This window comes from Ambystoma mexicanum, chromosome 12 (assembly GCF_040938575.1).
Source record: "Ambystoma mexicanum isolate Mex_15411 chromosome 12, UKY_AmexF1_1, whole genome shotgun sequence".
NCBI classification, from domain to species: domain Eukaryota; kingdom Metazoa; phylum Chordata; class Amphibia; order Caudata; family Ambystomatidae; genus Ambystoma; species Ambystoma mexicanum.
Window position 1 is genome coordinate 380,754,199 of NC_090936.1, and position 27,384 is coordinate 380,781,582.

The following is a 27,384-nucleotide window of genomic DNA, read 5'->3' on the forward strand; positions in this document are numbered from 1 at the left end:
TCATTGGCCTCACCCACACACGACAGGACGTGCATGCACAGGAGCAGCCAGGGACATCCTCCACTGCCAGTTCTGCGCAGAGCAGCCCCGTGCGCCGTTCCGGACGCAACCTGCGCTCCACAGCCAGGGGTGCCCCGGGTGCCGGGAGAGGGGGCTTGTGACGGCCTGTGGACACTGTCACAGGCATCTGTTGACAGCTACTTGGGGTGTGTTGGGGTGTGCAGGGGGGAGGGGGGAGGTGGGAGGGGGTGTGTTGGGGTGTGCAGGGGGGAGGTGGTAGGGGGTGTGTTGGGGTGTGCAGGGGGGAGGTGGGAGGTGGGAGGGGGTGTGTTGGGGTGTGCAGGGGGGAGGTGGGAGGTGGGAGGGGGTGTGTTGGGGTGTGCAGGGGGGAGGTGGGAGGTGGGAGGGGGTGTGTTGGGGTGTGCAGGGGGGAGGGGGTGTGACACGACAGTTCATGGTTCCAATACACTTTTTTCTTTCAAAAAAAGGAAATGTGTGGACATTTTCATTGCGTATGTGTGCTTTATTGGTGTACAGTCCACAGTGTGCATGCCCCAGAGACACACAGTGCCCCAAGTGCAGTCTCCATGCGATGAACACCAGCCGTGTGTGCTAGAAGCAGTGGTTGATGATACTTTGGCGCATGGCACGCCCCTCCTGTACATCGCCTCCTCCATGTGGTGGCGCCCCATCTGCACCCTCCTCATCCTCATCCTCATCGTCAGGTGGTTGCAGTTCTGCGTCAGGGGGCAGGGGCACATTCCGTCTGACGCACATATTGTGCAGCATGACACATGCCATGACGATCTTTGCCACCTTCTCATGGCCATACAGGAGTGCCCCACCAGACCTGCTGAGGCTTCGGAACCGTGCCTTCAGGAGGCCGAATGTCTGCTCTATGACCACACGAGTACGTGTATGTGCACGGTTGAAGTCCTCCTCGTGCTGGTTCTGCGGGTTCCGGACTGGCGTGAGGAGCCACCTCTTCAGGGGGTAGGCTGCATCACCTGTATGTAGGCGAGAATGTATGTGTCAGTCATGTTGTCTGATCAGGAACATGATGTTCCACCATGGCTGGCATGGAACTGTTACCTTGGCTCACTTCTACATGCACTAATTGATTCACACTATGCAACCAGTATATGCTCATTGCTGCCATGGCCTGTTTTGCATGCCATCACCCTATGTATGCAGAGGGGTTTTGTGCATTGTGAGTGCCCTTCCTCTGTATCCGTTCTCTGTGTTACTCACAGGCCAGTGGAGTATGCATCATCCCCCCCCCCCTTTCTGCCAGGTGGAGTATGCATCATCCCCCCCCCTTTCTGCCAGGTGGAGTATGCATCATCCCCCCCCCCTTTCTGCCAGGTGGAGTATGCATCATCCCCCCCCCCCTTTCTGCCAGGTGGAGTATGCATCATCCCCCCCCCCTTTCTGCCAGGTGGAGTATGCATCATCCCCCCCCCCCTTTCTGCCAGGTGGAGTATGCATCATCCCCCCCCCCCTTTCTGCCAGGTGGAGTATGCATCATCCCCCCCCCCCTTTCTGCCAGGTGGAGTATGCATCATCCCCCCCCCCCTTTCTGCCAGGTGGAGTATGCACTGGTACGTCATTCCCATGCCCACTTCCATGACATAGCACTCACCGAGTAGCCAGGATCTTGGGCCTGCATGTCGCTCCATGTAGCGTGGTATTGTGGAGTTCCTCAGGATCATGGAATCATGGGTTGATCCGGGGAATCGGGCACAACAATGTGTGATGATCTTGTTGGAGTCACAGACCATTTGCACGTTGATAGAGTGGAACTGTTTCCGGTTGCGGTACGGTACCTCCATGGCACGTGGAACCACCAATTCCACATGGGTGCAGTCGATGGCACCAATGCAACCGGGTATGCTGGCTAGTGCATGGAAACCCACTTTGGTATTTGCAATCTCCTGGGCAGTCCGTGGTAATGAGATGTGGTCGTCTGTGTGCTTGAGGAGGGCATCGAGCACTTGGATGAGTGTTCGTGAGAATAATGGTTGTGAAATGCCATGCAGGTGCCCCACTGTGTGCTGGTAGGTGCCTGTGGCCAGGAAGTGGAGTACAGCCACTACCTTCAGTAGGGGGGGGATGGCGGTTGGACTTTCTATCATGCTGACGATGTCGTCGTGTATCATGTCTACGATGGCGGTGATGGTGTCCCGGTCCAAACGGTACAGGGTGTGGATCTGCTCAGCTGTGAGGTTGTTTGGATTGGCTCTGATGCGTGGGATTGGGGGCTGCCTGCGTGGTGGCACTGGCTGTGCTGGTGGGGCTTGCTGGGCCTGCCTTGCCCTCCTTCTCCTCCTGCGTCTCCTCTGTGCTGCCTGTTGTTGTTGTTGTTGCTGTTGTAGTAGCACATGCATTGCTATCAGGTCCTCCAGCCCCAACATTGCTAGTCGTATTGGCATCATTGTGGAGTGTGACTGGGTGTGGGTAGGGGTGGGGTGTGCTCTTTTTGTACTCCCCTGAGTCTGTATTGCCTTCACCTGTGCTGTTTCTGTGCACCTGTGGCAGCTGCATTCACTTGAATTGGCCCTTTACGGTTGGTTCGCGATGGCGTTATTTGCACCATGGCGGTAAGGTACTTTGCGGCCTCGGTGATGGCGTTAGGTGCATGTCCGCTTGGGTCGGCATTTGCGTGCCTTTCCGCCATGGCGCTAAGTACGGTGTGGGCGGTCGCGTGCGCGCACCCTTAGCGCAGTTAGCGGCAGCGTTAACTACGATGCCGCTATTGGCATCGTAGTTTACGGTCAGGAGTCATGATCGGACCTGGCGGAAAACGATGGCGGTAAGCATTTACCGCCATCGTTTGTCACTTAGCGCCAGGGTCGTAATGAGGCCCAATGTAATAAGTCTTTATAAAATACAAACATTAACATGTTCTTTTCTTTTATCACAGAAATTGAAAAAGAATATTTTCTCCAAGTACTAAAGTCATGTAAGAAATATATGCAATCTCAACAAATTAAACAGTGAGTATAATTTCACACATTTCTTACATATTATGAATCTGTACGTGTGATCTATGGTTGTAATATGGTGCAGTGGCTATGGGCAGGGCCTAGAGTCTTGGATGTATATCCTATGGCCTACACCCCACGGCCATGCAACCAAGACTCTAGGTCCTACCCACAACCACCGCAGCATATCAAAACCATGGTTGCTTATAACTTCACTGCTTACAACTTTGGTGTTTGATGCATGGCCGTGGGCCATGCACCTAAGACTCTAGGTCGTGCACACAACCACTGCACCACAGCACACCCATGCTGACTTATAACTTCAGTGCTTATAACTTCAGTTTTGGGAGCATGGCCTTCGGCCATGCACCCAACACTCTAGATCCTAGCCACAACCACTGCAGCATATTACACCCATTGTGGCTTGTAACTTAAGTACTGATAACTTTGGTCTTGGGTGCATGGCCTTCGACCATGCACCGAAGACTCTACATCCTGGCCACAACCACCACATTATATAAAACCCTGGCTTATAACTTCACAGCTTATAACTTTGGTTTTGGGTGCATGGCCATGCACCCAAGAATGAAGGTTCTGGCCACAATCACTACAGCATATCACACTCATTGTGCCTTATAACTTCAGTACTTACAACTTTGTTCTTGGGTGCATGGCCTTTAGCCATGCACCAAAGAGTCTGGGTCCTGGACACAACCAGTGCAGTATATGAAATCCATGTTCGCTTATAACTTCAGGGTTTATAACTTTGGTCCTTCATGCATGGCCTTTGGCCATGCTCCCAACTTCACTGCTTATAACTACACCGCTTATAACTTTGGTCTTGTGTACATGGCCTTCGGCTATGCATCGAAGACTGTAGGTCCTGGCCAAAACCACTGCAACATATCACACCCATTGTGACTTATTGTCGGGTACTGGCAACATTCGTCTGTGGTAGGACACCACAATTATCAGGCTTCCACTAGACGTGGGGTTTATCGATCTTATACATGCCAAGGAACTGTGGCTACTGCTCCTTTAAGACCTTGTCTGTCGGGAGCTTGTAAGTTGGCATGGAGACGTTGGCATCCTCTCACTGCTTCCTGGTTTCGCCGCGCACGCTGAGGGGCGTTTTTGTATTCATCATGTGATTCCCTATTTAAGCCCTGCCTCTACGTTGTGCCAGCGCTTCTGAATCTTGTATTCTAGTGGCTTTTGCTACCCCTCGTATCCAGGTTTCTGTCCCTGTTACCCCTGCTTTGTTTCCTCGTATTTTGACCCGGACCGCCATCGGATTGCCTCGCATTGCCCCCTTGTACTTTTGCTGCCTGCATTGTTTTCCGACCTCGGACCGCCATAGGATTGCCTAGCTGTGCTCCTTGTACTTTTGCTTCCCGCTTTGCGGTTCGACCCTGAACTGCCTAAGGATTGTTTATTTTTTTCCTCATTGCCAGTGATACAGCAGAGCCCACACCCTACTCTTCTGGCTTGGCTGTTTCCTGCACTACAGCAGAGCCCACACAGAACTCATCCAGCTCGGCTGATTCCTGCACCCGTTGTGAATCTTGCTGTTCTGTTTTAGGACTGATCTGAATTCATCGTTCTTCTGACCTCGTCTACCTCCACCTACTTTCTGCCCTACTCCCCGCATTTGGACCTTGGAACTCTTTCTTGCTTTGGATTGCTTTGGGAACTTTTACACCTCCGGTACACGGACTAGAGACTGCCTTGGTGTACCTTTAGGCGTCCGCGTGCCGTCGGGTTAGGTTGTGTGTACTTTAGACATCTACTGGAATTCTCTCCCTTTTTTTCCTGTTTTAACCATCTGCTTTACACTTTGAACATTGGTGGATACAGGCTCAACTTCTACTATCTGCTGATTTCAAGAACTCTTTATACTGCACAGGTTAGTGTTTGGTTTCACTCTTGGTTTTGAATTACTCCCACAAATTGCACTATTCTGATTGTTGTTCTTCTTGCAGTTGTTTGGGGCCTTGCCTGTACACTTTGGGAAGACATCTTGTTCCAGTATCCTGTTCCTTGTTGTTCTGGGTTCACCGTTGGCATTCCATCTTTCCACCAATCAATTGTTCTGGTTGTTCATTGTATCAACTAGTTTGGTAGATTGGCGAGAAGAATTCCTCGGCTACACTACGAGGGCAAGAGCGTGTCTGACATATTCAGAAGCCTTTTTAAAACATGGATGCCAACGAGTCTTTGGCAGTCATCATGCAAGTGGTGGCTGAATTACGCAGTGAAATGGCTAATGCTCACGCTGCCAAGATGCATTGATGAGCTACAGACAGGAATCCAGTCTACCAGTGCGGGGGCGCCCTCTCCCGCACTGCCATCTGGTTCTGGACTACCTCCTGCCTGTCCTGACACCGGGCCAGTGTACATGACCTCTCAGTTTCCCCTAGCTACGCCAGAGCAGTTTTCAGGCGACCCTAAGGCTTACTGAACCTTCCTAAACCAGTGCAGGTTACACTTTCTATGTAGGCCAGCCTCGTTTCCGGATTCAACCACAAAGGCGCCCTTTTTGTTGTCACACTTGGGTGGTACGGCGGCGGATTGGGCCAATCCACTACTAGAAGAGGGCAGTCACCTCTTGTAGAATTGTGATGCTTTGATTGATGCTATGAGTCAGGTTTTTGATACGCGGTATGCCACGCAAGCCACCGACTTGCAATTGTTGGGTTTACAGCAGGGGACTTCACCCCTATTGGCATACTTGGCCAAGTTTAATCAATTGGTTGCCAAACCTAATTGGCCAGAGGAGAAGAAGGCATCCCTATTTTATAAGGGGTTGTCTGATTCCCTTAAAGACATGCTGTCCACGGTACCTGTAATGCCTACCGCTTTCCCTGAGTTGCTTGATCTAGTGTTACAGATTGATTATAGACAAGCAGAGAGAAGGGGGGAACGGAGACCACCTCCTCCACTTACGACTACCGCTTCCATACCCATAACTGGACCATCAGAACCGATGAAATTGGAGCCTTGCGTGGGCCTTTGGCAGCAAAAACAAAGGAACACAGAAAAAAGAATGGTCTTTGTTTTTATTGTGGATCATCAGATTATTTATTGCGTTCATGCCCAAAGAAACCTGTTAAGAAACAGGGAAATGCGAAAGTCCGGCAATAGATGGGGTACAGTTGCCAGGTGGTTCTTGCAGTGACCCCCTCATGTCTACTCCTTACTGTCTACCTGTTACCCTTACTTCCACCTCCCTCGGTAAGCGGGTGGTTCCAGTTGTTTTGGATTCAGGTGCCACGGGTAACTATTTTGACAGTGCTTACGCTCGAGATTTGGGTATACGCATCATTCCTAAAGATTTCCCAGAGGTCGTGAATGCGGTCGATGGCTCATCCCTTGTTTCTGGTCCTGTGACTAAATGTACTACCATATTGGTCATGAGGATGGAGTGCGGGCACACAGAAGACATCGCTTTTGATCTTATTGCTGCCCCGCAGTTTAAGGTTATCCTTGGGGTTCCATGGTTGAAACTACACAACCCGGTGGTGGACTGGCACTCTGGGGAGGTGAGTTTCCTTTTGGAACATTGCGACCAGTTCTGTTTGACATCAGGTCATAAAACCTCTAGCCCAAGCTATGCACTCATGGACTCTGCCTCCACTATCGGGGATGTGGTTAACACGCAATTGCCTCCGGAGTATCAGGATGTCTTTGACGCAGGTGGGGCAGAAATCCTTCCTCCTCACAGGCCTTATGATTGCCCTATAGAATTGGTTCCGGGGGCCAAGATACCGTCAGGCCGGATCTATTTGTTAACACCCAAAGAGGATGTCATCCTTAAAGAATATATTGACAAGTCCTTAAAATCAGGCTTCATTCGGACTTCACCTTCTCCCGCAGCCTCCGCCCTGTTTTTTGTCCCGAAGAAGGAGGGGACCTTCGCCCTTGCATTGATTATCGGGCCTTGAATGCCGTTACAGTCAGGAACCAATATCCGATTCCTCTCATATCGGTCCTGCTCTATCAGCTCGGCTCGGCCAAGATGTTTACTAAGTTGGACTTACGTGGGGCATATAACCTGGTACACATACGTGATGGGGATGAATGGAAGACCGCCTTTAAAACCAAGTACGGTCTATATGAATGCACTGTAATGCTGTTTGGTCTAAGTAATGCCCCATCCACTTTGCAGTACTTCATCAATGAAGTATTCAATGACATGCTGGTTCAGTATTTGACTGTTTACCTGGATGACATCCTGATTTACTCCCCCACCTATGAAACCCATGTTGTTCATGTTAGCAGAGTCTTACAACGTCTGCGTGACAATCATCTTTATGCTAAGCTGGAAAAGTGCATTTTTCATGTACAAGAGGTTGAATTCAATTGGTTATAACATCACCAACAAAGGGGTTCAAATGAGCAGATCTAAGGTCTCTGCCATTCTGGATTGGCCGGTTCCCAACAATCTGAAGGTGTTACAATCCTTTTTAGGATTCACACATTTCTATAGACGATTTATTCAAGACTTCTCAGGCATTGTTTGTTCCCTTACGGCTCTGACTAGTTTGAAAAAGTCCTTTCATTGGAATCAGGAAGAACAACAGGCTTTTCATTGCCTGAAATCTGCTTTCACCTCAGCACCAGTGCTCCAGCATCTGGATCCAACCCAACCATTCATAGTAGAGGCAGATGCATTGGATGTCGCTTTGGGTGCTATCCTGTCTCAACATTGCCCGGATGATACTGGTTTACACCCAGTAGCCTTTCATTCATGGAAGCTGACACCTAATGAAAGGAATTATACCATCACAGAGCGCGAATTGCTGGCTATCCAGGACGCCTTTTTGGTTTGGAGACATTATTTTTTGGGTTCCCGAGTGCCCGTCCAGGTATTCACTGATCATAGAAATCTCTTGGCTCTCCAATCAGTAAAATGCACCCCTGCGCGGCATGCACATTGGCATGAGTTCTTTTTGAAGTTTGATTTTACTATTTCCTATCGTCCTGGTTCACAGAATTCCAAAGCAGATGCTCTCTCTTGTCTACATTGACCCGCTGAATCCTCTCATATCACTGGTGCACCCTTGTTACCCACTCAGGTGGTGTGTGGTTGCTCCTTGCGTCCGTCACTTAAATCCATGATCCAGGAATGGCTTTGAACCGATCGCCTGAAGTGGCCAACTACAGACTGGAAATAGTGAATTAATTGCCCTATAAATAGGGTAAAATATTCCTGCCAAATCCAGAGACGCGACGTACTGCTATACAATGGTGTCATGCTTCGTCCGTGGTTGCGCATCCCGGTATTAGGAAGACTGTTGATCTACTGAAAAGATGGTGTTGGTTGCTGTCTTTACTTCAGGACATCACTGATTACATAAATACTTGTTCAGTTTGTGCTCAGTGCAAAACATCACATAGCAAACCGGTTGGTCTTTTACAGCCAATGCCTCTTCCAGATTGCCCTTGGTCATTCATTTCCATGGACTTTGTTGTGGAACTACCTGAGGTGGAAGGCTTCAACACCATTTGGGTGGTCATTGACTACTTCACCAAGATGGCAGTATTTGTACCTTGTCAGGAGATCCCTACAGCTCCTAAACTGGCAGATCTCTTCTTGTGGAACATATTCAGGATGTTTGGTCTCCCTTCTCTTATCATCTCTGACCGTGGTCCTCAATTTACCTCACGCTTTTGGAGAGCCTTGGCAGCTGCATTGGGTATTGAGGTTCGGTTTTCTAGTGCATACCATCCTCAGACGGACGGGTAGACTGAACGCCTGAATGCCACTATGGAACAGTACATAAGATGTCTCACTTTTCAGCGCCAGGACGATTGGCTTCCTGGCTGTCATTGGCTGAATTTGCCTATAACAATTCGCTTCACACTGCAACACAGGCTTCTCCTTTCTTTGCCCTTTATGGCCAACATCCACGTTCCTTGCCTCTTGTCCCTAATTTGCCGACGCATAATCCTGCTGCTCTTGCTTGTGTTAGGGACATCTCCGACACCCATGTCCAAATTAAACGACAGCTGGTGGATGCTCAGAACAGGGCCAAGTGTTAGGCAGACCGGCATCGTTCCCCTGCTCCTGTTTATCACCCGGGCATGAAAGTGTGGTTATCAAGACGTAATTTACACTTGCCAGGTCAGAGGAAGTTGCTCCCTCATTTTGTCAGTCCATATGCTATATCACAAGTAATTAACCCGGCAGTGGTGCGTTTGGTACTCCCGCAATCATGGAAACTTCATCCAGTGTTTCACGTGTCTTTGATTAAGCCGTGCCATCCTGCTACTCGACTCCCACTCATCATCCACCTGTCAGGGTACGGGGTGCTGTGGAGTACAATGTCTCAGCGATCTTGGATACCAAGGTTCGGAACGGTAAAAGACACTACTATGTTGACTGGAAGGGTTATGGTCCGGAGGATCGCACCTGGGAACCGACGGAGAACCTGCATGCCCCGGTGTTGTTGTCCCGTTTTTGGAAATCTCAGAAGGTAGGGGCCTCTTTGGGGAAGGAAACTGTCAGGTATTGGCAACATTCGTCTGTGGTAGTATGCCATAATTATCAGGCTTCCACTAGACGTGGGGTTTATGGATCTCGTACATGCCAAGGAACTGTGGCTACTGCTCCTTTAAGATCTCGTCTGCTGGGAGCTTGGAGGTTGGCATGGAGACATTGGCATCCTCTCACTGCTTCCTGGTTTCACCGTGCACGCTGAAGGGCGTTTTTGTATTCATCATGTGATTCCCTATTTAAGCCCTGCCTTTACGTTGTGCCAGCGCTTCTGAATCTTGTTTTCTAGTGGCTTTTGTTATCCCTCATATCCAGGTTTCTGTCCCTGTTACCCCAGCTTTGTTTCCTAGTATTTTGACCCGGACCACCTTCGGATTGCCTTGCATTGCCCCCTTGTACTTTTGCTGCCTGCATTTATTTCCGACCTCGGACGGCCATCGGATTGTCTTGCTTTGCCCCTTGTACTTTTGCTGCCTGCATTGTTTTCCGACCTCGGACCGCCATCGGATTGCCTAGCAGTGCTCCTTGAACTTTTGCTTCCCGCTTTGCGGTTCCACCCTGAACTGCCTAAGGATTATTTATTTTTTTCCTTTTTGCCAGTGATACAGCAGAGCCCACAGAGTACTCTTCTGGCTCGGCTGTTTCCTGCACTACAGGGGAGCCCACACAGAACTCATCCAGCTCGGCTGATTCCTGCACCTGTTGTGAATCTTGCTGTTCTGTCTTAGGACTGTTCTGAGTTCATCCTTCTTCTGACCTCGTCTACCTCCGACTACTTTCTGCCCTACTCCCCGTATTTGGACCTTGGAACTCTTTCTTGCTTTGGATTGCTTTGGGAACATTTACACCTCCGGTACACAGACTAGAGACTGCCTTGGTGTACCTTTAGGCGTCCGCGTGCCGTCAGGTTAGGTTGTGTGCACTTTGGACCTCTGCTGGAATTCTCTCCCTTTTTTCCTGTTTTAACCATCTGGTTTACACTTTGAACATTGTTTCCGCCACGAAGATACAGTCTCAACTTCTTCTACTATCTGGTGATTTCAAGAACTCTTTATACTGCACAGGTTAGTGTTTGGTTTCACTCTTGGTTTTGAATTACTGCCGCAAATTGCACTATTCTGATTGTTGCTCTTCTTGCAGTTGTTTGGGGGCCTTGCCTGTACACTTTGGGAAGACATCTCGTTCCAGTATCCTATTCCTTGTTGTTCTGGGTTCACCGTTGGCATTCCATCTTTCCGCCAATCAATTGTTCTGGTTGTTCATTGTATCAACTAGTTTGGTAGATTGGCGAGAAGAATTCCTCGGCTACACTACGAGGGCAAGAGCACGTCTGACACTTATAACCAGAGGTCAAAGTGGACGGGAGTGGTCGGGAGCGGTGCTCCTCTACTTTTTAAAATTACCTTTTACAGCTCCTATACTTTTATTTTAAAAAGAAACCGTTCCGGATTGGTTTAGTTTTAAAATAAAAGTGTAGGAGGAAGTTGAAGCTTGCACTTCAGTGCACTGCACTGCACATTCCCATAAACAACAGGTGTGTTTGTTTGGGTGTTTGGATTCTGTGTGGAAGGGGGCGCAGGGATAGGGTTTGTGGGGAGCAGGGCAGACTAGCAGAGAACATAGCTCCACTACTTCTTTTTGTACACTTCGACCACTGCTTATAACTTTAGTACCTAGAATGTTGGTCTTGTGTGCATGTCCTTCGACCATGCACCCAAGACTGTAGGTCCTCGACACAACCACCGCAGTATATGAAACCACCTGATAGATATTCAATTCTATGTTTGTATGTATGGGTGTGATATGCTGCGGTGGTTGTGGCCAGAGCCTAGAGTCTTGGGTATATGGCCTATGGCCTACGGCCATGCACCCAAGACTCTAGGCACTGGCCACAACCACTGCAGCATATCACAACCAGTGTGGCTTATAACTCATTGTCACACCCATACATTCAAACATTTTAACTGTGTCATATACTCAATTAGCACCCAAGACTCTACGCCATGGCCACAACCACCTCATAGATATTCGATTCTATGGGTGTGATGTATGAGTGTGATATGCTGCAGTGGTTGTCGCCAGGGCCTAGAGTCTTGGGTGTATGGCCTACGGCCTACGGCCTGTTGCCATGCACCCAAGACTCTAGGCCCCGGCCACAACCACTGCATCATATCACACCTATGGTGCCTAAAAAGTAATTACCACACCCATAGAATGAAACATTTTAGCATATATGCAGCATATACTCAATTTACACCCAGGACTCTTAGCCCTCCCCACAACCACCTGATCGATGTTCGATCCTAAGGGTGTATCTATTGCTGTGATATGCTGCAGTGGTTGTGGCCAGGGCCTAGAGTCTTAGGTGTGTGGCCATAGATAAGCAAATCTATGGGCGTGCACTGTATAAAACACATGGGACCTCATTACGACCCTGGCGGTAGGGGGTAAACGGCGCTGTAAAAGGTGCCGGCGCGGTTTACCCCGTACCGCCTCATTACGAGGTCCCCTCGCGGGACCCAGGAAGCAACGCCTGGTCAAACCAGGCGTGCTTACCGGGTCCCATGAGGGGAAGAGGGAGGAAACAACGAGCCAACTCGTTATGGCCCGTTGTTTGCTCCCTCTCCCATTCACATTCAGCCCTATGGGGGCTGAAATGGGAATAAGGAAGGACCGGATGCGGGTCCTTGGAGGGAGGAATTACCGTGCCTTCCGAACTCGGAATGGCCCAGTAATTCCTCATACTGAGGACCCGGACCCGGATGCGATTTCGGCGGCAGCCATGCCGCCAATAGCGTCCTGGCTACTGCTGAGTTCGTAATGAGGCCCATGGTGTCTTATAACTCCAGTGCTTATGGCCACAACAACCACAGCATATCACACTCATTGTGGCTTATAACGTCACTACGTATAAATTTGGTCTGGGTGCATTCGGCCATGCACCCAACACTCTAGGCCCTCCCCCCCTCCACCTGATTGATATTCAATACTACAGGTGTATCTATTGCGGTGATGTGCTGGGTGGTTGTGGCCAGGGCCTAGAGTCTTGGGAGTATGGCCTACGGCCTACGGTCATGCACCCAAGACTTTAGGCCCTGGCCACAACCACCGCAGCATATCACACCCATGGCGGCTTATAATTCAGTACCACACACATAGAAACAAAAATTTTAACTGTGGCATGTAGTCAATTTTAACATTCGCTAACACCATGCGTGTCCGTAGAACACTTTCAACTTGCCTGCACACAGCACGGACGGAAGTACTATCCTTATGAGACCCCTCATTTTCAGTAATTACAAACATCCCGGACAGCGCGAGCATGGCGAAAGACATCATTAGCACCTGCCGCCTAAAGAAATACAGTATTTCACCCATCTCCTACTCTGTGAACCTGCCCAAGCACTGTCATACACCAAAACACTCCCCAAAACAGCATTTCGCCTCTGGTCGGCACCGCGCTGTCGGCGGATCCAAGATGTCGGGCGCATCCAAACAATCTGACACACATCAAATCTCACTCCAGCCAATCGGAGGACATGTCGCGTGTCCGCGGTCATGACGCGAGCCCCTTAGCCAATCGGTATCTTGTCCACGGAGCGAACAGGGAAATGTGACCGCGGAGCGGACATAGATATTAATAATTTTTTTAGACATACTTTTTGGTCATTTTCAAGAAAACTACTGGATGGATTGGCACCAAATTTACAAAAGTACGCTTTCGGGGACCAAGTTCTTCCTCCTGCTGCAAATTTGGTGAAAATCCGTCCAGCGGTTTGACCTGTAGGCGTGCGCAAAGTTTTTCACCCATTCACTCTATGGGAAAAAAATATGTTTTGGGATCCCCCCTATAACTTTCCCTCCCCTGGACCAAACATCACCAAACTTTGCTGAATAATTCAGAGTGGCCCATATACTTGTCTTGCAAAGTTTGGTGAGGATTTGTCCAGGGGGAGCGAAGTTATAAACCGCTCAAAATGTACTCTTCCGATGGAAACAGCAACTCAACCATAACTACACGGTCACTACTATATATATATATATATATATATATATATATATATAACCACTCCTAATTTTCCAGAGTCTGGATAAAGATTAAAACATATCTTTATTATTATTGCATAAAATCTACGATCGGAGTGCATGGCCAAAGTTATGGTGGCATCACAACAACACATTTCACAATCATCCCGTTGCTTGATCACATTACCCAACCTATAGTGAAACAAATTTCGATAAACAAATGGTGGGAGTGACATGGAAAGGAGGCACAGCAGAAAACAAGCAACCATTGGTCCTCAGATCATAGTCCATCATATATTAATACATTACATAAATGAAAGTATATCTTATGGTTGGTAGCTACGGTCAGGTCTGGCTTATTTGGAGAAATGGTTAAGATTTATGAGGGTTAGGGGTCTGTTTAATGAAGTTTTGTAAAGATGTCTCCTCTTTTTGGGATGGGCCCTTAACAATGTTATCTGCAGAGTGACGGTTCCCCAAGCCACATTGGCGGTGATGTATCCAGCTGCTGATTGGATAGGATGGACAAAGCAGCAGCTGTTCGGTCTATTATGAAGACCTAGGCGATGAACTGGTATTTCCAACTACCTTTCATTGTCCTTCCTCTCTAGGCTGCAGTTCAGAATCCTTCTGCGCCTGAACTCTGCTCTGAAAGAAAAGTGTTTTTCCCAAAGGAAAGTCTGAGCAGTTTGAGTGTGCAGTATTTATAGAAAACCAATGTTTAAGCGATGTGCGCATGAATTCTAGGCTAGTCTTTTGAAAGATATGCAGTGTGTTCAAACAATGGTCAAATCCGCTTGCGTGTGCTGGGATAGTGGAAAGTAGTGTTTATCTGAAGTGCTCATGAACTCTGGTGTAGTGTTTCATTGTGAACATGAAACAAGTTAAGGAAAGTCTGAGGCCCCTGTGTGCACTGCACCGGAGAAAGGTTTTGACGCGCAAGAGTCTAGTGACCAATGTCTTTGACCAATGTCTTTATTTTTTAACTCGCACATGCGTGCAAATAACTTGATTGTCTCTGAAGGGCAATAGAATTCCAGGGCACTGTAAAAATCTTAACTCCATAATGCAGAGACCATAAAAGAAGTTTAATCATTCTTATGTACAGAGTTCATCCGAAAAGCTTCAAGATCAATCTTCTTTTGTACTGAAAAGTCTTATAGAGAGCTATTTGACTCATTCAAATTTGATAAAAGAAAAGAAAATCCCAATAAGGAACTGAATAATGAAAACTTAATTGAGAACATCTTTGACAATTATAGGCGAAAAAGTAAATTCTGAGTTTTGTGTTTTGTATTTTGTCCTAGTGTTTTTGAGGCATCAACTTCATCACTTCTATTGGGATTTCATTGAAGATACCTCCCAGCTCTTCGATGAGGTTGAACAGGTACTGATTGTGAATTGGGAAGAGTGTGCCAGAGTAAAAGAACTAAAGTAACCATTTTTGTTTTCTTGCCATCTGCAGATTCTCAGACATCCAGTTTGAAGACAGCGTTTTATTTTAATCCACTTCCCCTTTCTCTCTGGAGTGTTGGGATTTCTGCAGTTGACCAAACACTTTAAATGGTCAGTGGAGTTCAGCAGCACCTGCAGACTAGAAAATTACAGGACTAAACAGGTTCCTTATTTACAACTCTCGGACACCCTGCCTGAGCCCCAACAGCTGTACACAAAGGTTAACCCCTCACAAAGTACTATGTCAGCTCCTTAGAATACTGTCAATACAACATAAGAATTTTGATGCATGTTGGACGGAGAAACAGGTAGCTTCAACCATCCCCAATGTTTATAACAGAAGAGAAATTTAAAAATCACTATGGCAATATCCCGAGGAGACCCTGGTAGCTGCAGTCTACCACTTGGACGCACAGTTACACACAAGACAAAATTGCCATAAGACCATGGACAACTTGCACAACGTATAAACAGCCCAATGAAACAAGGTTGGCTGAAACCCAGGGATCTATACCAAAGAAGCCAAAGAGTACACAAGTTCCTACTGGACTTGAATGACTAATAAAGTACTTGCAATCGACCAATGTACCGTAAGCGCCAAACTCTACTAGCTGCCTAGGGTAAAGCGCCAAAAGAATATAAAAGGAAGTGTTCAGTTTATGTAGCCCCTTTCCTCTGAACACTTCAGACCATGAAGCTCAACCCGTCGCTCGAGGAGACCCCGCCCCCACCACTCCTGTGATTTCTGTCTGGGGTCTAAAATCATGAAAAACAGGGAGTAAAAAAATGAAACGGGGGAGTCAATCCTGGGAAATTGTCAACATATGCTGCTAGTAGCCTGTTTTATTATTTTGTTCTTTGACTTACCAAGAGTTTCACAAGCCCTGATACCAGTGATCCCATTTACACAGCTGCTCCCAGGAAAGGGTTATGCGTGCTGTGAGAAACTTACAGGCCGATTCATGGAATCAACGTGCGCCGAAAAAACGGCGCACACGTGCGAAAACGTGCGTTTCGCAGTGAAATAGCGAAAATCGCAGTGCAAGTGCGATTATCGCACAGAAAACATCGCACATCTATTCATGGAAGTCCGTGCACGCGCAAAATGTGGGATGTGCGCTGAAAAAGTGCACAGCGCACGCTGGCGCACAGGTCATCGAACGCCGTGCGATAAGGCCACAGCGAATTCGCACATAGCGCGGTGCACAAAACAAAAGTAGGCGTAACACGGGGCGTTACACGCAGAATGGGGAACAACTCGTGAAAATGTGGGCGTCACGGGGGAAGTACAGGAGGCAAGTGCGCAGAACGCCCACACGCTCGCCTACAACATGTATTCATGGAATCGAATAGGGAAAAACAGCGCGTGGCCAAAGACGCGCACAGGCCCATACATGTCCGCCACACGAAAGCAGGCGGTAGCGTCCCTGCGCAGGAAAAAAATGTGCGCCAAAGTTCTACATGCGCGAGAAGTACCACACGCGATCGGGCCTGGGGGAGCGTGTGCGTGTATTTCAGGGGTGCGCGAGAAGTCCCACACGCAATTGGCCTGGGTGCGTGTATTTCAGGGGCTTGCGGGTGTTTTCACACGCGATTGTCCTGTGTGCGTGTATATCAGAGGTGCGCGAGAAGTTCCACACGCCATCGGGCTGGGGGAGCGTGTGCGTGTATTTCAGGGGTGCGCGAGAAGTCCCACACGCGATCGGGCCTGGGGGAGCGTGTGCGTGTATTTCAGGGGTGCGCGTGAAGTTCCACACGCGATTGGCCTGGGCGCATGTATTTCAGGGGCTCGCGGGTGTTTTCACACGCAATCGGGCCTGGGGGAGTGGGGTACGTGTATTCCAGGGGCTCGCGGGTGTTTTTACACGCGATCTTGCCTGGGGGAGCGGGGTACGTGTATTTCAGGGGCTCACGGGTGTTTACACACGCGATCGGGCCTGGGGGAGCGTGTGCGTGTATTTCAGGTGTGCGCTCGAAGTTTTACATGCAATCCTCCTGGGGGAGCGTGCGCGTGTATTTCAGGGGTGCGCGTGAAGTTCCACACGCGATTGGCCTGGTCGCGTGTATTTCAGGGGTGCGCGAGAAGCTTCTCACACGCGATTGGCCTGGGCGCGTGTATTTCAGGGGCTCGCGGGTGTTTACACACGCGATCGGGCCTGGGGGAGCGTGTGCATGTATTTCAGGGGTGCGCGTGAAGTTCCACACGCGATTGGGCTGCGTGCGGGTATTACAGGGGTGCGCGAGAAGCTTCTCACACGCGATTGGCCTGGGCGCGTGTATTCCAGGGGTTCGCGTGAAGTTTTTCACGCGATCGGGCCTGGGGGGGGGAGCGGGGTACCACTCACCGTCTGCCTTGCGTGTAGAAGAACGCGTAGCCAACACCCGCTGTGAAGTAATAGCGTGTGAACCCCAACGGATGGAAAACACACGCACCGCACAAAAAGCACGTACAGAGCAGTGTAAAGGCACGCGGGATCTCCAAGCCCTGCCAGGGCAACGCCCGTGTGCGAAACGCCACAGACGCGCTTACGCTTTAAGGGCCTTTGGTCCAATGAAATCGCGTACGCGTGCTGACGCGCTTACGCGCTAAGGCCCTTTCCTTGAATTTCACGCTGACGTGCAGGATTTTCACGTGCCAAATCACTCCGTATCAAGCTGGCCACGCGAAAACACACGGAAGACCACGCTCCTGCCCAGAAGGCCGAATCACTGCCCCCCATTGCCCCGAGCAGCCTCCCACATGCCATTTGCTGCTGCCTGCCTGCCTGCCTGCTGCCACCGTGCCCTGCCATTTGGTGCCTGCACATCAGCCATCTGCAGGGGTCCAGTTGCTGTGTCCACCCCTGCTGGAACAGAAGACTCCCGACTCGGATAACATCGCTCCACAGCCCATCCCCAGGACCCAGTTGCCCACCCACTCCTGCCCCTGGGGTTGCCATGTCGGGCACATCAACATCTGGCACCAGTGGCAACCCCCGGCCAGAGGGGCAGAGGGGCACCAGCTTCACTGCCACCGAAGTTGGTGTCCTGGTGGAGCAAGTCCTGGGGCAGTATGATGCCCTCTTTGGATCGTCAGGCGCCAACAAGGAAGGACGGGAGAGGATCTGGGCCGACTGTGTGGTTGCCATCAACGCGGAGGGGGTGGCAACCCGCACCATCCAGAAGGTCAAGAAGCGCTGGGAGGACTTGAGGTCCAGGACCCTCATAAAGGCCTGGCGCCTCGTGGAGGGGGGCCGGGGCTGCATGAGTTCCATCCAGATGAGGGTCCTGGGACGCGTACACCCAGCGCTCCACGCCCAGGTCCTTGAGAGGGAGACCCGTCTGGAGTTGAGCGGTAAGTGGCCAAGCATTGCTGTGTGAGACAGGGCATGTTGCAGTGTGCTGGTTGTCTGATACTTACCTGCATGTGTGACATAGGCCATGTACGCATGTATGTGTGCAGGGACATCATGGTAATGCATGTGCGACCAGTAATGTGTGAACCGCATGGTTGTTGCATGTGTTTAAATGCGACATGGGGAGCCCTATGCAGATTGCACACATGAGAGCATGGCAGTCTCTGTTCCTGGACATGGGTGGGGGTGAGGGATGGGTGCTGATGCCAGGTACATATATGGTATCCATGTCTGTGTGCCTGACCTGCGTGTCTGTGACTTGTGAATGCCATGGATGCATGACACATGTCTGTGACAATTTACAGATTCACTGATGCAGCCTAGTCATCCTTGTATGCACTGTGATTGGGGTGTACGGGGCCAGATGGATGTGACTGAGGTGAAGTGTGTGCATGTGATAGGCATGACCCATGATGCATGTGAGTACCATTACATTGTATGTTTCGAGAGTCCATTGGACATGTATGGAAATGTCCATGGCATGCACCATGACTGTCACTGTGTGTGTATTGCCTGGACTGACACATGTGTTGTGGAGTGACATGATGGAAGTGTACTTTGACAGTGGCACTCATCTGCTATTGCTTCCTGTCTAGGGGACCATTGTACAGTACCCTGATGCTTGTGTTCTATGTCTCCCTCTACGCAGCGGCTAGTGAAGAAGAGGGCGGAGATGGCGCTGTGGAGCAAGGCGGCGGGGATGCCCCCACGGCTGCAGCGGAAGGGGTGGGTGAGCCCCCACAGGGGCCTGCTACGGCGGTAGACGGTGAGGAGCCATCCAGGTTGGTGGTTTCCACAGAGGAGGAGGAGGCCGCCACTGAGGCGCACATGGGGCCTGGTGGGGGCTACCCTTCTGGTGCAAGTGGTGCAGTGCAGGGGCAGGAGGCAGCACAGGTCACCGTGGAGGGGCCTGTGCATGTCGCTGTCCCTGACCCTGTGGGTGCACCACCATGCACCAGCAGGGATGCCCCGTCCCAGGCCCGTCCGCAGGTATAGGGGATGTCCATGTCATCTGACTCCCCTCCACCTGCGGACGAGGGGACCCCTGGCCGTATGGAGAAGGTCCTGATTGGGGTCGCGATGCGCACGGCTGTGATTCGTGATGCCGTGCGTGCTTCCCAGGAGGAGTACGCACGTCATCACGAAGAGCACCGTGCCGACATGGCCCAATTGGGATCGTCCATGTTCGGGGGTTACCTGCATGTGTCGGCCAATCTGGCGACCCTCTCCTCCTCTGTGGAGACTATACGCCAGTCGTTCTCCTTGCCGTCTTCCGGCCCAGATGCCACCAGGGCCCCCTGTGGACCTGCCCCGACCAATGCAGCCACCTTGGTGGGGATCCCATCCCTGCCACAGTCGGGAGTCGGAGGTCCAGCAGGGGTGGACACACCAGCAACTGGACCCCAGTAGATGGAGGATGTGACGGCATCATTGGGCAGGGCACGTGCACGACGGCGTCGGTGGTTTCCATCAGCCTGGATGCCGTCGTGCTGGCACAGGCAGTTGCGTCGGAGGCAGCGGCAGGCTCGACGTGGGAGGCATCATGGCTCGGGGCCATCAACATCAGGGGTGCAGGCATCAGCCGAAGGGCAGGAGAACCCTGGAATGGGAGTGGCTTCCGTGTGGGAGCAGTTGGGCCACCAGATAGGTGCAGAGCGGCAGCGGGCAGAGGAGGAACGGCTCACAATGGTCAGGACGGAGAACTCCATGCAGAGGGCGCTGAGGCGGGCTGAGTGCCTCGAGGGTCTTCGCAGGGAGTTTGAGCTGGACACTGCATTATCCCTGCGGGACCTCGGGGCCAGGGAACATGCCCGCCTCCAAGCCATTGAACAGGAGTTCGATGATGCCCTGGCCCATGACAACAACCAGTGAGCCGTCGGACTAGCCCGCTGCCCTTGTAAATAGTTATGTAGTTAGTGTAGGTTTCCTTTGCTTTTTTATTTATTTTTGACCTTTTGGACAATGGGCCACATTTTGTATATAGTTTTATTTTATTATGTAGGATTTTTATGTAGGTTTCATTTCTTCAGTTGGGATCATGGACCCTGGTTTGTTTATCTGTATATAGTTGACTGTTGGATTTTTTGATTTTTTTTTGGATTTACCCATGGAGCAATGGTTTTCGGTTTTGTTTTTACCTTGGATTTACTTTCTTGAACTGTGACTTTGGACACCTTTCCTTTGGATTATGATTTGTCGTTTTTCATTATTTTACGGACATGCTGCTTTTGGTTTTTGATTCCCATTGTCATTTGTTTATTTTTAAATCCATTTATGCTGTTTTTAATACATTTTTTTCATCAAACTTCAATGTGTAGTATCATCTCATTGGTATCATGCATATCATGATATGGGTTTTGAGATTCACTGACACCCATTGGGTGTATGTGAGGGCCACGTGTTCATTTCCAGACTTGCTATTGGGGTTCTATCATGTCATTGCCATTTCTAGGTGGGTGGATGCAATACTCGAGTGGGTGTTTTGCATTTGGAGGCTGACCATAAGGGCCAGGGATCTAGATTGTGATGACATGTTGGCTGGGGGACATGTGTGGAGGCCTGCTGGCAGGTGCCCCGCAATGCTGGGGGTGGGGGTGGTGGGGAACATGAGTTGGACATGGGTGGGGGCCTGCTGGCAGGTGCCCCACAGTGCTGGGGGGTGGGGGTGGTGGGGAACATGAGTTGGACATGGGTGGGGGCCTGCTGGCTGGTGCCCCACAGTGCTGGGGGTGGGGGTGGTGGGGAATATGAATTGGACATGGGTGGGGGCCTGCTGGCAGGTGCCCCACAGTGCTGGGAGGTGGGGGTGGTGGGGAACATGAGTTGGACATGGGTAGGGGCCTGCTGGCAGGTGCTCCACAGTGCTGGGGGATGGGGGTGGTGGGGAACATGATTTGGACATGGGTGGGGGCCTGCTGGCAGGTGCGCCTGCACTGCTGGGGGGTGGGGGTGCAAGGGGACATGAGTGGGACATGAGTGGGGGCCTACTGGCAGATGCCCCGCAATTCTGGGGGTGGGGGTGCAAGGGGACATGAGTTGGTGATCATTAGTGCAAGGAGACATGTGCCTTTGCTGGGGGGCATGCCCATGTTGGGTGGGCTGCCTGCGGGACATGACCAGGGATGCAGGGTAGTCCCCTGTGGTGTGGGCTGCCTGCAGGGGAGGGTGTACAGGGAACACCTGGGAGGACCCACACTGGCAAATCACATGTAGGACTCCCCGGCACCCCTGAAATACACGTACCCTGCTGAAATCGTGTGTGAAACTTTCCGCGCACCCCTGGTATACACGCACACGCTCCCCCAGGCAAATCGCGTGTGGAACTTCTCTCGCACCCCTGAAAAACACGCGCCCAGGCCAATCGCGTGTGAAACCACCCGCGAGCCCCTGAAATACATGCGCCCAGGCCAATCGCGTGTGGAACTTCTCACACACCTCTGAAATACACACGCCCAGGCCAATCGCGTGTGGAACTTCTCGCGCACCCCTGAAATACACGCACACGCTCCCCCAGGCCCGATCGCGTGTGAAACCAACCGCGAGCCCCTGGAATAACGTGCCCAGGCCAATCGCGTGTGGAACTTCTCGCGCACCCCTGTAATACACGCGCCCCAGCCAATCGCGTGTGGAACTTCTCGCGCACCCCTGAAATACACGCACACGCTCCCCCAGGCCCGATCGCGTGTGAAACCACCCGCGAGCCCCTGGAATACACGCGCCCAGGCCAATCGCGTGTGAAACGACCCGCGAGCCCCTGAAATAAACGCGCCCAGGCCAATCGCGTGTGGAACTTCTCGCGCAACCCTGTAATGCACGCACACGCTCCCCCAGGCCCGATCGCGTGTGAAACCACCCGCGAGCCCCTGAAATACACGCGCCTGGGCCAATCGCGTGTGGAACTTCTCGCGCACCCCTGTAATACACGCACACGCTCCCCCAGGCCCGATCGCGTGTGAAACCACCCGCGAGCCCTTGAAATACACGCGCCCAGGCCAATCGCGTGTGGAACTTCTCGCGCACCTCTGAAATACACGCGCCCAGGCCAATCGCGTGTGGAACTTCTCTTGCACCCCTGAAATACACGCACACGCTCCCCCAGGCCCGATCGCATGTGAAACCACCCGCGAGCCCCTGGAATACACGCGCCCAGGCCAATCGCGTGTGGAACTTCTCACGCACCCCTGTAAAACACGCACACGCTCCCCCAGGCCCGATCGCGTGTGAAACTACCCGCGAGCCCCTGAAATACACGCGCCCAGGCCAATCGCGTGTGGAACTTCTCGCGCACCCCTGAATTACACGCACACGCTCCCCCAGGCCCGATCGCGTGTGAAACCACCCGCGAGCCCCTGAAATACACGCGCCCAGGCCAATCGCGTGTGGAACTTCTTGCGCACCCCTGAATTACACGCACACGCTCCCCCAGGCCCGATCGCGTGTGAAACCACCCGCGAGCCCCTGAAATACACGCGCCCAGGCCAATCGCGTGTGGAACTTCTCGCGCACCCCTGAAATACACGCACCCAGGCCATTCGCGTGTGGAACTTCCCGCGCACCCCTGAAATACATGCGCCCAGGCCAATCGCGTGTGGAACTTCTCGCGCACCCCTGAAATACAACCACCCAGGCCATTCGCGTGTGGAACTTCCCGCGCACCCCTGAAATACACGCGCCCAGGCCAATCGCGTGTGGAACTTCTCGCGCACCCCTGAATTACACGCACACGCTCCCCCAGGCCTGATCGTGTGTGAAACCACCCGCGAGACCCTGAAATACACGCGCCCAGGCCAATCGCGTGTGGAACTTCTCGCGCACCCCTGAATTACAAGCACACGCTCCCCCAGGCCCGATCCGTGTGAAACCACCCGCGAGCCCCTGAAATACACGCGCCCAGGCCAATCGCGTGTGGAACTTCTCGCGCACCCCTGAATTACACGCACACGCTCCCCCAGGCCCGATCGCGTGTGAAACCACCCGCGAGCCCCTGAAATACACGCGCCCAGGCCAATCGCGTGTGGAACTTCTTGTGCACCCCTGAATTACACGCACACGCTCCCCCAGGCCCGATCGCGTGTGAAACCACCCGCGAGCCCCTAAAATACACGCGCCCAGGCCAATCGCGTGTGGAACTTCTCACGCACCCCTGAAATACACGCACCCAGGCCATTCGCGTGTGAAACCACCCGCGAGCCCCTGAAATACACGCGCCCAGGCCAATCGCGTGTGGAACTTCTCGCGCACCCCTGAATTACACGCACACGCTCCCCCAGGCCCGATCGCGTGTGAAACCACCTGCGAGCCCCTGAAATACACGCGCCCAGGCCAATCGCGTGTGGAACTTCTCCTGCACCCCTGAATTACACGCACGCAGCCCAATCGCGTGTGGAACTTCTCGCGCACCCCTGAATTACACGCACACGCTCCCCCAGGCCCGATCGCGTGTGAAACCACCCGCGAGCCCCTGAAATACACGCGCCCAGGCCAATCGCGTGTGGAACTTCTTGCGCACCCCTGAATTACACGCACACGCTCCCCCAGGCCCGATCGCGTGTGAAACCACCCGCGAGCCCCTGAAATACATGCGCCCAGGCCAATCGCGTGTGGAACTTCTCGCGCACCCCTGAAATACACGCACCCAGGCCATTCGCGTGTGAAACCACCCGCGAGCCCCTGAAATACACGCGCCCAGGCCAATCGCGTGTGGAACTTCTCGCGCACCCCTGAATTACACGCACACGCTCCCCCAGGCCCGATCGCGTGTGAAACCACCCGCGAGCCCCTGAAATACACGCGCCCAGGCCAATCGCGTGTGGAACTTCTCCTGCACCCCTGAATTACACGCACGCAGCCCAATCGCGTGTGGAACTTCTCGCGCACCCCTGAATTACACGCACACGCTCCCCCAGGCCCGATCGCGTGTGAAGCCACCCGCGAGCCCCTGAAATACACGCGCCCAGGCCAATCGCGTGTGGAACTTCTTGCGCACCCCTGAATTACACGCACACGCTCCCCCAGGCCCGATCGCGTGTGAAACCACCCGCGAGCCCCTGAAATACATGCGCCCAGGCCAATCGCGTGTGGAACTTCCCACGCACCCCTGAAATACACGCACGCAGCCCAATCGCGTGTGAAACTTCCCGCGCACCCCTGAAATACACGCACGCAGCCCAATCGCGTGTGAAACTTCCCGCGCACCCCTGAAACACACGCGCCCAGGGCAATCGCGTGTGGAACTTCCCGCGCACCCCTGAAATACACGCACCCAGGCCATTCACGTGTAGAACTTCTCGCGCACCCCTGGAATACACGCACCCAGGCCATTCGCGTGTAGGACTTCTCGCGCACCCCTGAAATACACGCACACGCTCCCCCTGGCCCGATCGCGTGTGAATCTTCTCGCACACACGTGTTCCCGACACCCGTAATACGCGTTCCCCGCTTTTGCCAGTCCGGTAAACTGGTACAGTGTTGGCGCAGCCCTTTGCGTTGGTTTTGCGATCTTGATGGCTTTTCCTTGCGCGACGGCGTTCTTGGGGGCGTAACTGGCGCTGCTGCAGGGTCGCTGCGCCACTCTGCGCCACGTCTGCTTTTGGAGGCGAGAATCCATGAATACGCTGTGCGCGGGAATTGGTTTTATCGCACGCGGCTGGCGCAGACATTCGCACGGGCACGCTGTGCGCCAGCTGCGTGTGACACTTTTGAGGGGAATTGCATGAATCGGCCTGTTAGCCTCCCTTTATTTTTATTTTTTCTCGTGCAATAGAAGTAAACCGTAAAAATCTTAAAGGGTGCTCGGTTCCTGTGCATGGCCTGCCCAGGAAACACTGGTGACAGGAAAAAAAGGAGAGCGGTAATGGGACAAGACTTCCGATCAGCAACAGTGTTGCGCAACAAGAATTAACAATTTACTATGAAGATATGGGTCTCGGCAGTGCCGCGGGAAAAACAACACTCCTCCTTTCATAAATAAAATAGGCTCAGCCCGTCAAGGAGTTGCAACCCTAGAGATGCTAGCCTTGCGTAATACTTATATATGTTTGTTCAAACCCAGCCTTAAATGGACGTCATGATCCGGTTTCTTTATGGGCGCTAAACACGCGCCGTACAACTAGCGGCAGGTTTAGGATGAAATGAGACTGCTCTTGTATGCGGTTTGCCTCCCACTCAGACCTCCCCCCTCCTACCTTTCAGTTACTTCAACACGGGGAAGACACTGACTGCGAGAGCAGAAAACTCTGGACTGAAGACCCTGTTGCGCTCTTGTAAACACAGCGGAAATAATGTCTCCTGTCTTCACGTCCGTGCAATGCTAATGCTTCCTCTCCGTTCCTTCCCTCAGCGAGAGAGAGAACGTCAGCCCGGGATGGATTAATCAGTGCGGACCGGAACCCTTCATGGGTACATGAAAACGCCACTTCTGCACTACCTCCCAGTTTCCAGGGCCGCCTCCCTGAAGTGGGAAGCCAAATAAACCGACAGAACAGGCCCAAACTAAACTGTCCGGACACCATCACACGGGTCACGGTACCAGCTCCCTCACAAATCTCCCTCCCCTCTCCTTTCGGTCAAAGCCTACGCTTTCTTTACCCTCGACTCTCCAACTCCTGGGCCGCGGCAGGGGAGTTCCAATAACAAATGAGGTGAAAACACCTGAAGAACACACCTGCTCCCCCTGCCGATGGGAGAAAACAACACCCTCCGTGTAGTCACTTACCAAACAGCAGAGCCCCAAAAGTGACACAAAATTGAGGACAGGGCAGTGCATGTACGAAATAGAAATGGGTTCCATTCACCACAAATGCACAAGACACCAAAAATAAATCCCACAGAACCCTGGAATTGCACGTGACACACATCCTAGTTTCTACATTAGCATACAGACATGCATTTTATTATTTTATTTATTTTTTCCTTAAATGCAATAACAACAATTAGGAAATAAAGCATATTTCGTCATTTTTTCCATTGGCACAATCAAGCACACTTTATTCAACCAGCATTCAATGCAGAGTTACGTCATGCTTCTGGTATAAGTCTAAACAGGACCCTGTGGGACAGTATGCTCCTGGTGTAAGTATAAGCAGGACTCTGAATGACATCGCATGCTTCTCGTATAAGTGTAAACAGGATGTTGTGGGACATCGTCTACGCAGGTCCCTGGGAACATCATGCTTCAGCTAAAAGTTTAATCATGCTATATGTCTTGGGGGACATCATGCTTCTGGTATAAGTCTGGCATCCAGACGTTGCATCGGCTACCTATGAGCTGAAGGCAGGGACAGGTTGGAACGTTCCATGGCTCCAATGCTTCACTGCTGAATCGCACAGCAGAGATGCCTGACAAGGTTCTGAAATCCCTGGTTTATTTTGGTTAATTCAAGTCGACCATGAATAGTAACTCCACATTGTCCAATCAGGCAGGTGCTGCGCATGCTGGACGAAAGAAACAAATAATTTTCTGACAGCTGAACTCCATGATGGTTGAGCGTTGCGTTCTGAGTCTTGGAGACCAGAGCAATCTCCCTGATTCCCTAGCGTGAAGTCTCTGGATTGTCCCTCTGCTCCTCGACCCAGGAAATGTAGCTTAACCCCTTGTTCTGGGTACAGCACTTTGCTGCTTCTTGAAGCGAGGCCCACCCTTTATTCATAGTCTGGTAAAACCTGACTTATTCCCACAAGAATCTCGGCCATTTTGCTAATTGCATCAACTACGCCTGCTTCCCTTATTCTAGTGCCAAGTGGCCATTCCAGGTATTCGTTTCCGTCTTTACAAATCATAACATAAGAAAAGAAATCTCAGCCTTTATGGCAGAAGTAGTTGAAAAGTTCAAAGAAAGCAAACACGTCTGCTCCACTCCCAGTAGATGTATCATGCGTGTTTGTAGTTAATATAATGTCGTTTGTCTATCACGATACAGGGGTCAGTAGAATGTCGTCCTCATACCGCGCACAATAGAAGTGCATCAGTCATGAAATTAGAGCCGCAAAGCGTCTGCGGAATACCCAGAAAGCGATTATCTGGCTT

General features: G+C 51.6%; 1 long non-coding RNA gene across 1 annotated transcript in view; it reads right to left on the bottom strand.

Annotated features, from left to right (window-relative positions):
* Window positions 1–25,656, bottom strand: part of LOC138512969 (uncharacterized) — a 146,114-nt gene extending 120,458 nt beyond the window's left edge. Inside the window, exon 1 of the long non-coding RNA XR_011281640.1 lies at window positions 25,544–25,656. This is a non-coding gene — a long non-coding RNA (uncharacterized lncRNA). The remainder of the gene's footprint in view (window positions 1–25,543) is intronic.
* Window positions 25,657–27,384: the final 1,728 nt, after the last annotated feature.